The 8,043-nt window shown below is 47.8% G+C and overlaps 1 pseudogene; it reads left to right on the top strand.

The window, feature by feature from the left end:
- The first annotated feature begins 2,164 nt into the window (after positions 1–2,164).
- LOC119001457 (60S ribosomal protein L37a-like) lies at positions 2,165–7,681 on the top strand (annotated as a pseudogene).
- The last annotated feature ends 362 nt before the right edge of the window (positions 7,682–8,043 follow it).

The raw sequence follows: 8,043 nt of genomic DNA, 5'->3' as shown, positions 1-8,043 counted from the left end.
GGCCCCTTCTTTCTCAGGTTCTCTGTCCCCTGCCAAGGGCAGAGGAGGGTGCTGCACGACTGAGTCTCCCAAAAGGGGCCAGAGTGGGAGAGTAGGCTCAGACGGAACCTCTAAACAGCACTCAACGTGATTGGAACCAGTTCAAGTCCTCAACCAGGAAGGTTTCAATTTGAAGACACTGGGCCAGACACACTCCAGCTTGGTCAGATGAGCGGGCTTCCATCCAGTCCAGAGCAGGCACTTGTTGCTTTCCTGGTATTCCTGAGTGTGTGTTGAACCACGAGGTCGTGAAGCCTTTGTCTACCAGGAACAGCTAGCAGTGACCATCGAGGGGGAAAGAGATCAAATGGCCAATGAACTTCCCGGCTAGCGGTCAGCGGGGCCAGGGACCAAGCAGTAGGGGGGTGAAAAAGGAATTCAATTGAACAAACAAAGATTGAGCATAGACTATGTGCCCAGCTCTACAGCTGGAAGCAAGACATCCCATCACACAAGGCAGAGCCTAGGACACACTATTATAAAAGGCACAGCATGGGGAAGGGAGACTTGTGATTGAGGTACCCAAGTGCTGAGGTGGCCACGTGAGCTGGGCCTTGGGGAACAGGGAGGATTATTCTAATACGTGCGTTTGGGATGGGCCTTCCAGACAGAGGGAACCACAAAGCAAAGGCAGAGAATGGGACATTCATGGAGGACGTGCAGAGAACAGTTGGCAGAGCATGGGAGACAGAGCTGAACTGGGGAGGTGGGAAGAAACCTGCCTGTCTTAGTAAAGTTTGGGAACATAGACCATCAAAAGTTCAAAGGAAAGAGACAGTGTGTTTGAGGAGGTGGCCAGTGACCATGTGAGGAAAGGTAGGTGGGCAGTAGGGAAAAAATGAAAGAAAAGGAGCAATGTCCCCACCAACTTCCATAGTCATTATCCCTCGGTCAGTAGCCACATTGTGTTAAGCCGTAGATTGTAAAATGACAACGCACACTCTTTGGTGTTGCCTGTGTTAGACCTCTTAACGGTTCAGAATTTCATAAAGTCTGGGCACCTGGGAGCTCTGATCGGAGAGGCAGGATGGGCCTTCCTGAAACAGGCCCCAGCTGTTCTACCGAGCGATGGCGAAAGGCAACCATTGGCGCTAACCAGTCGCACCCACTGCTGCTCCTGCAGCAGCACCAAATTCCCCCTAAGTCCCACCCTGCCTGCCTCTGCCAGTCCTGACAGCACAGTTGTGCCAGGGGAAGCCCAAGTATGGCCTCTTTCACAGGGGAACCAGAGACAAAGCTGCACGTGACCTAAGAGCAAACAGATAACACTAGGTACTCAGCCGGTTTCATGATGTTCCTCAAGGGCAAAACCCTTCAGTCCAAAGAAGGAATCCAAGATTTCATGGTTTTATTTTATTCATCATGTACTTATTTTAGGAAACCACAGGTGAATTAAATGCTATCTTCCCTCAACTCTGATCGGTTGCTTTAGGAATACTTCGGTGTTTTTAAATTCTCGGAGGAGAAAAAAGTAATTCTGCAGTTTGGTTGCGTTAAAACTTCCCTAAGAGGGCCGTCTACTTCCTGTCCGCTCCCTCCACTCTCTGAGGCCAGCGGCAGGCCAGGGGAGGGACTCGAAGCATTTGGGCATCTTCCCCTTCACCACCCGCGGCCAGGGTCCCCGGTGCCCCCCTTTCTGTTGGTTCACGGTGAATGGCAGATTCCTCTGTCCAGGGTCGGGTTTCCAATCACCATGGAAACAAACTCGAGGCAGTTTCATTAATCATTTAGAGCACGAGAAGTCTAGGTCAGTCTGATTGCAGCATATAGGGTATCATCTCCGGGCCACATGGGACTCAGTCGATTTGAATTAAAAAAGATTAAGCTGCCCTGGGCTGCCTGGCCCCATCAGTTTAAGTTCTCATGTAACAGTGGTCTCTGGAGCCGTATGGATTAGTGAGTGAAGCTATGCATTTATGTGGCAGGATTCAGTGAAACGCGAGACGGCTGCAGGTGTCTGAGGGGAAGAGGACAGGGATCGCATACAGTTTTTTTTTATATACTTGTTGCTGTTCTTTTGAAACTGGAAACAATAACTCAATTTTATTTCTCCAGTGACAGTTACCACTCTTGCTGACCATGAAATGGAACATTTGTTACCCGGGGGTTTATGGTTCACGACGGAATGGTCTTCGAGGAGTGGGGAGCAGCCGCGTCCCAAGCCTGCTCCGGGGTGGCGGGTGAGAATGCTGACATTTTTTTTCTTCCTCCTTTCCTATGGAATGGTAAGAAGTGCACTGAATAAATATTGGTGACATTTTCGTTTTGCTCGAATCAAGATTTATGGGCCCCAGGAAATTGACTTAGAGGCAGCTACAAATCAATAGGACTCTGAAAGAGTTGTTTGGGGACCCCTCAAAACGAATGCCCCCCCTTCCAAAGTACCTACCTTATTTATGGGCCTCTCCAGGACTTCAAAGAGGTTCAGTAACTTAGGCCAGACTGTTTTATTGCTTCGTGGAACCAAGATGTTTCAGGGGGAAGATGCAGGTTATGGTGTGTGAGGAAGCCTGTCTCAGGCGGTGGGCAAAAGCTTCCTACAGAATCCCTCCTAAATCTTCTCAGGGGACTGGGCATTGTCTGCAGTCCCAGGTGCTAAGCCCAAGATAGAAGGAACTTCTGTACTCTCTTCTCCCCACCCCCTTTCTTGGGCCAACCGCCCGGGACGGGCGAGGAGCGAGCTGGACCTGGCGGAGATCAGTCATAGAGCTGTGTGGGGTGTTTCCACAGGCCTGCACTCCCCTCTCTGGGGTTTGGTTTATCTCTTCATGATGACAGTGACAGTCCTGGGGTCTTTGCTGAAGTGCCAGAAGGCAGGGACCAACCTAAAGTCCACATCTGGGCCCTCATTGAGGCAGGACAGCTCGGGGCGGTAGACGAGGCCAGGAGTCAGGAAGCCCGGGTTCTCAATCCAGCCAAGCTACCGCCACCTGGCTGTGTCACCTTGGGCAGGTCATACTGCCTTCTGTGCCTCTGTTTTGTCATCTCTAAGATGAGAAATGTGACTGTCTTTCTCTGGTCCTGTGGCTCTAAAATCCCTTCCCACTTACTGAGCACCAGGTGGTTCCCAAAGGGGGGAAAATCTGGCTCCAGCCTCGAAGAGACTGCGGTGGGCAGGTAGCGCAGAGGAGGCATGTGCGCAGGTCTCCTGGTCTAGCCAGGGTTGGCCCTTCCTTCCTCCAGAAGCTATGACAGACAGGACTCACAGGGCAGCTCTCAATGTGCCGCTCTCTCCTGCCACCGTCGCCTACATGGTGGTGGCTGTGGCTCTCCAAACAGCCTGCAACTCTGCTGGAGAGGGTTCCATCTTCAGAATCCACCGGCAGAGGGCTGAGCCCCCAGGAGACCTTGTGAACAAAGCGCTGCTTTGATTGACTAGATATAGTTCAGCTAGAGAACTATTAGCTGCCAGAGTTTGTTCAGAGAGAAGAAAGAACACAGTGCACAGGAAACCTGGAGGTCAAGTTTCCAGAAGAAGGTACCAGCAGAGACTCAAAAGAGGCCATATAGCAGATTGATTTAATATGCAGACGAGGTGCTTGAATGGTGGGCACATCTACCTAGTTGTGACTTTGACCAAACCATTGAGCTGCAAGCACCCAATTGCTGGAGTCAAATGTCCTGGTTCAGATCCTGTCTCTCTCCCTTGCTGCTGGTGCAGGCTTAGCCAAGTGGCTTTCTGTGGGGCTCTGACCCCTCCAGAGTACTGCTCAAAGAAGGAGGACGTACACCCACAGTCACTGGAGGTGCTGCCAGCGCGGAGCCCTCAGCTCCATGCCTTCTCAGGGATCGTTTTAGCTGAAGAAAGTGGTTGATTTGCCCCATGTCAGGCCCTCTTCCAGGGTCAGCCTGTGTTCAATGGTTGAGTGACCAGCATTAGCGTCTAAAGGCCTGTTCTCCCAGTGCCAACTTGGAACAGCTCTGCAGGGCTATCCCAGCTCCAGAAGTCCCTGGGGAGCCAGCTGAGACCTTCATTGGAACTGCACTGCAGCCCAGCTTCCTTCTGCCCAGTCCTGCTTCCACCCCCTCCCTTCTTCCACAGGAATCAGCCCCCAAAGCACTCTCTGATGCATGTCCTGCCCACTAATTGGTACTTTCCATCTCAGAGTTTGTACCCCGGGAAACCTAATCCATGACATTGCACAGCTCTCTGAGCCACATTTCCTCATCTAAAACACTGAGGCGACCATAGTGTCCATCCCGCAAAGCTGGGCCGCAGACTAAATGAGACATGATCCATGCAAAGCTTCTATATGCCCATGGACTAGCTCTGCAACTCCCAAGTGATACAAACTCCTTATTTTGCATAGGAACTTGACTTGATCTTGAAGAATGAAACATGGGTCTATGGAGGAGAAATGAATGAAATGGTAGAGATGCTAGTTCTTCCTAAATATTTCCCTCTCCTCCTTCAGTGATGATAAAACCCTGGGTTTTACCTGGGCACATGACCACCCAGAGTAAAAACCACATTTTCGGTTCCTCTAGAAGATAGATGTGTCCATGTGATTAACTTCTGGCTAATGGATTACATAAAAAAGGAGTATAGGCAGCTTCTAGAGTGTATCTTTGAAGACAGGAAGCCTGTCCTCTCTTTTTACTCCTTCTTGCTGAAATGTGGATGTATGAAGGAGCTCCAGCAGCTATTTCAAGCCACAAAATGACCTTGGAAATGGCAACCACACAGCAGAGCAACAAAATGGAAAGATGCTAAGTCACCCACACCAGCCCTGGAATGCTTGCAGACTATCCCATGAGAGAGAAGCATACCACTGTTGCCTTGGGTTTTCTCTTACTTGCATCCAAATCTCATCCTAACCAACACAGAGGGACTTCTGATTGGAAAAAGAGATGAGCAGAAGCTCAGAGGTACAAATGGCTATAGAGCATTCATAGGACAGGAAAGAGGTTAGTCAGTCAATAATAAGATGAATAATACTTTATGTTCACGCTGGCTTTGCAGTTTGTAAAGCACTTTCAAATTCTTTGCCATTCCATCTTTCTAACTGTATAAGCTAAGAGACATTTGTCACCTCCACTTTACAGCTGAGGGAACCGAGGCTCAGAGAGAGAGATGATTTTTCCAACTTCACAAAAACCAGAAAGCAACAGAATCAAAGCCAGAATCCATGACTTTTGAGGCCAGGGGCTGGGTATCCCTGACCGCCTCTGACAATTCACTCAAATCAGTGTAGGTAGCAATGCTCTTACCTCAAATGCAGATCCAGCACATTCATGGTGCTTCATACCTGGTTTCAACTGCTCCCAAGGCTCTTGCAGTCTTTCCGTTTCTTTACTAACATTAATTGACCACCTACAGTGTAATAAACACCGCGCCTTATCGCGCCAGGGGCTTTTACATGCACTGCTCTCTGTTCCCACTCAAATTAGCTCTTTATCCTACACCTCCAGTTTCTGTTCTGTATCAGGCCTCTGCCTCCACAAAGCCTTCTCTGGGGGCCACAAGAATGGGCCATTCACTCATCCATTGGCCTCTGTCGCCTCCCGAGGCAGCTCCCAAATGGACTCACGCAATAAACCTTTTAACCAGATCTGGGCCAACCCCAGAGAGGAGGATTCTGAGAGTGGGTTCTGGAAAAGTCTGCAGGTTTTAGGCCAGGAAAAGGAGGTATTCTGGGTTTGAACTGATATATAAGAAACTGTATTATCTTCCTAGGGCTACTATAACAAATTTCTGGTGGCTTAGAGCAACAGAAATTTCTTTTCTGACAGTTCTGGAAGGTAGAAGTCCGAAATCAAAGTATTAGCAGCATTTGGTTCCATCTGGATGTTCTGAGTGAGAATCCGCTCCATGTCTGCCCCTCCCCCGGCCCAGTATTTGTAGCATTCTTTGGTTTGTAGAGGTACCACGGCAATCCCCACCTCCATCTTCACGTGGCATTCTCCCTGTGTCTGCTCTGTCTCAAGTTTCAAAGAAGGACCCCAGCCATGGGGTTAGGGCAGCGGTTTTCAACCATGTTCATCTCATGGCACACATAAACAAGTTACTAAAGTTATACGGCACACCAAAATATATACGTCATATTTTTTTTTGCCAATCTAACCCCCAAAAAGGGGTATGATTTTGATTGGTTTACCAAAAAAAGTACTTACCTACCATTTTGCTCCAAAGTACTTTTTAAAAAAATCAGGTGCCTATACATGTATATAAGGATTTCTGGTACCAAGAATTAACCAATCAGATGCAACCTTGTAATGCAGCTTGACCCATAAGATGCAACTCTGTTCTATGACCTATGTATGTATTTATGGTCCAGTGCATTCACTCTGGACAGCTATTGTTGTGTTGGCTGTTGTCATTTTTGTTTATTTGGCAATTTAAGGGAAAAGAAGCCAGTGCCCCTGACTAAATAGTCTTGCATTGCCTGTTTTAAAAATTCTTGTGGCCCACCAGTGTGCAGGGGCATACCAGCACACTGGCTGAAAGTTGCTGGATTAGGGCTCACCTAATCCAGTATGATCTCCTGTCAACCTTTTCGCATCGGCAAGGACCTTGTTTCCCAATAAGGTTACATTCACAGGTACCAAGCATTAACACTTCAGTATTTCTTTCTGAGAGACACAATCTGACCCACAACAAAACTCAAGCCGGGGCCCTGGAACCAGAGAGACTAGTTTCTAACCCAGCTCAGCCTCACCACAGGTGAGACCTTGGATAACTGTGATAACTCTGAGCCTCAGATTCCTTTGTGGAAAAGAATAGCTCCAAGTAGGAGAGAGGTTGAGAGGCTTAAAGGAGAAAATAAAAGCAGAAACAACATAAAACACCCAGCTCATGGTTTTTCCCTCCCTTCTCCAAACGGATACATGAAAGAGTGAGGGAAGGGAAGAGAGGAGCTAAAGATGCTTCATGCCATTGGGAAGACACAAGATGGCAATTGTCACCTTGACCAACAAGATTAGAGTGATGACCAAGAATTAGAACCAGCCCCATGGAGTACCGTATTTTGCCATGTATAATGTGCACTCACATTTTTGCCCAAAATTTAAGGGGAAAAAATCTTGAATTAAGTAATCTTAATTCAATTACTTATATACTTATATTTAGATACTTGTTTTGTATTATAAAAGAATTTTAGCATTTATTTTTAATATCTTATGGTACAAGAAATTTTATATAGCAAATAATTAGAAAACACAAGAACAGATACAAGGTATTTCAGGTAGTACCACATGTATAATGCACATTTTTTAATTTTTCCCTCAAAAATTTGGGCAAAAAAGTGCCCATTATACAAAGCAAAATATAGGTACATCGGAGGAATTATTTAGAAGGGGGCAGCTGCCTCTCTGGGTTCCAACCTATTTGGGGACAACATAACTAAATGCACCAAGGAGCTCATAATTTTTGGTAACTACCAGACCCATTATGGCACCTCCCTCAGGAAAATGGTGAAGAAAATTGAGATCAGCCCACACACCAAGTACACTTGCTTCTTCTGTGGCAAAAACCAAGATGAAGAGACAAGCTGTGTAGACCTGGCACTTTGGTTCCTGCAAGAAAACAGCCATTGGTGGTGCCTGGACCTCCAACGCCACTTCCACTGTCACGGTCAAGTCTGCCATCATAAGACAGAAGGACCTGAAAGACCAGTAGAAGCTCCACAATTCGAAACACTGATAGCCTAGAATGAGTGTGTTAACGTATGTTAAATAAATACATAGGGAGGCTGAGCTGCCTGAAGGACAGTGTGCAATCTGGTTTCCAGCAGCTAAAACTGGTCGATGAGTTAAAGGAGGCACCAATAAAGCCTGTTGGGCCCACACCTTCTCCTGGGCCTGAAGCTCCTAAGGAAAGGAGAAGGGCAAAGTCAGGACAAGGGAAGAGACCTGGGATCCAAGAAGGACAGACCATGTCAGGGAAGATGAGGAAACTGGAGCTGATCAGCACCAGGTCACATCAAACAGGTCAGAGGAGCCTTGAGAATCAGCCCCAGGCAGATGGGGGCACTCTGGATGGGCCCTGCTTACACACTGGGGGGT

Source organism: Sturnira hondurensis, unplaced genomic scaffold (genome assembly GCF_014824575.4).
Source record: "Sturnira hondurensis isolate 20B ecotype Veracruz unplaced genomic scaffold, ASM1482457v3 Scaffold0016663, whole genome shotgun sequence".
Lineage (NCBI taxonomy): Eukaryota > Metazoa > Chordata > Mammalia > Chiroptera > Phyllostomidae > Sturnira > Sturnira hondurensis.
Note: the sequence above shows the minus strand (reverse complement) of the source record. Positions and strands in the feature narration are given on the sequence as shown.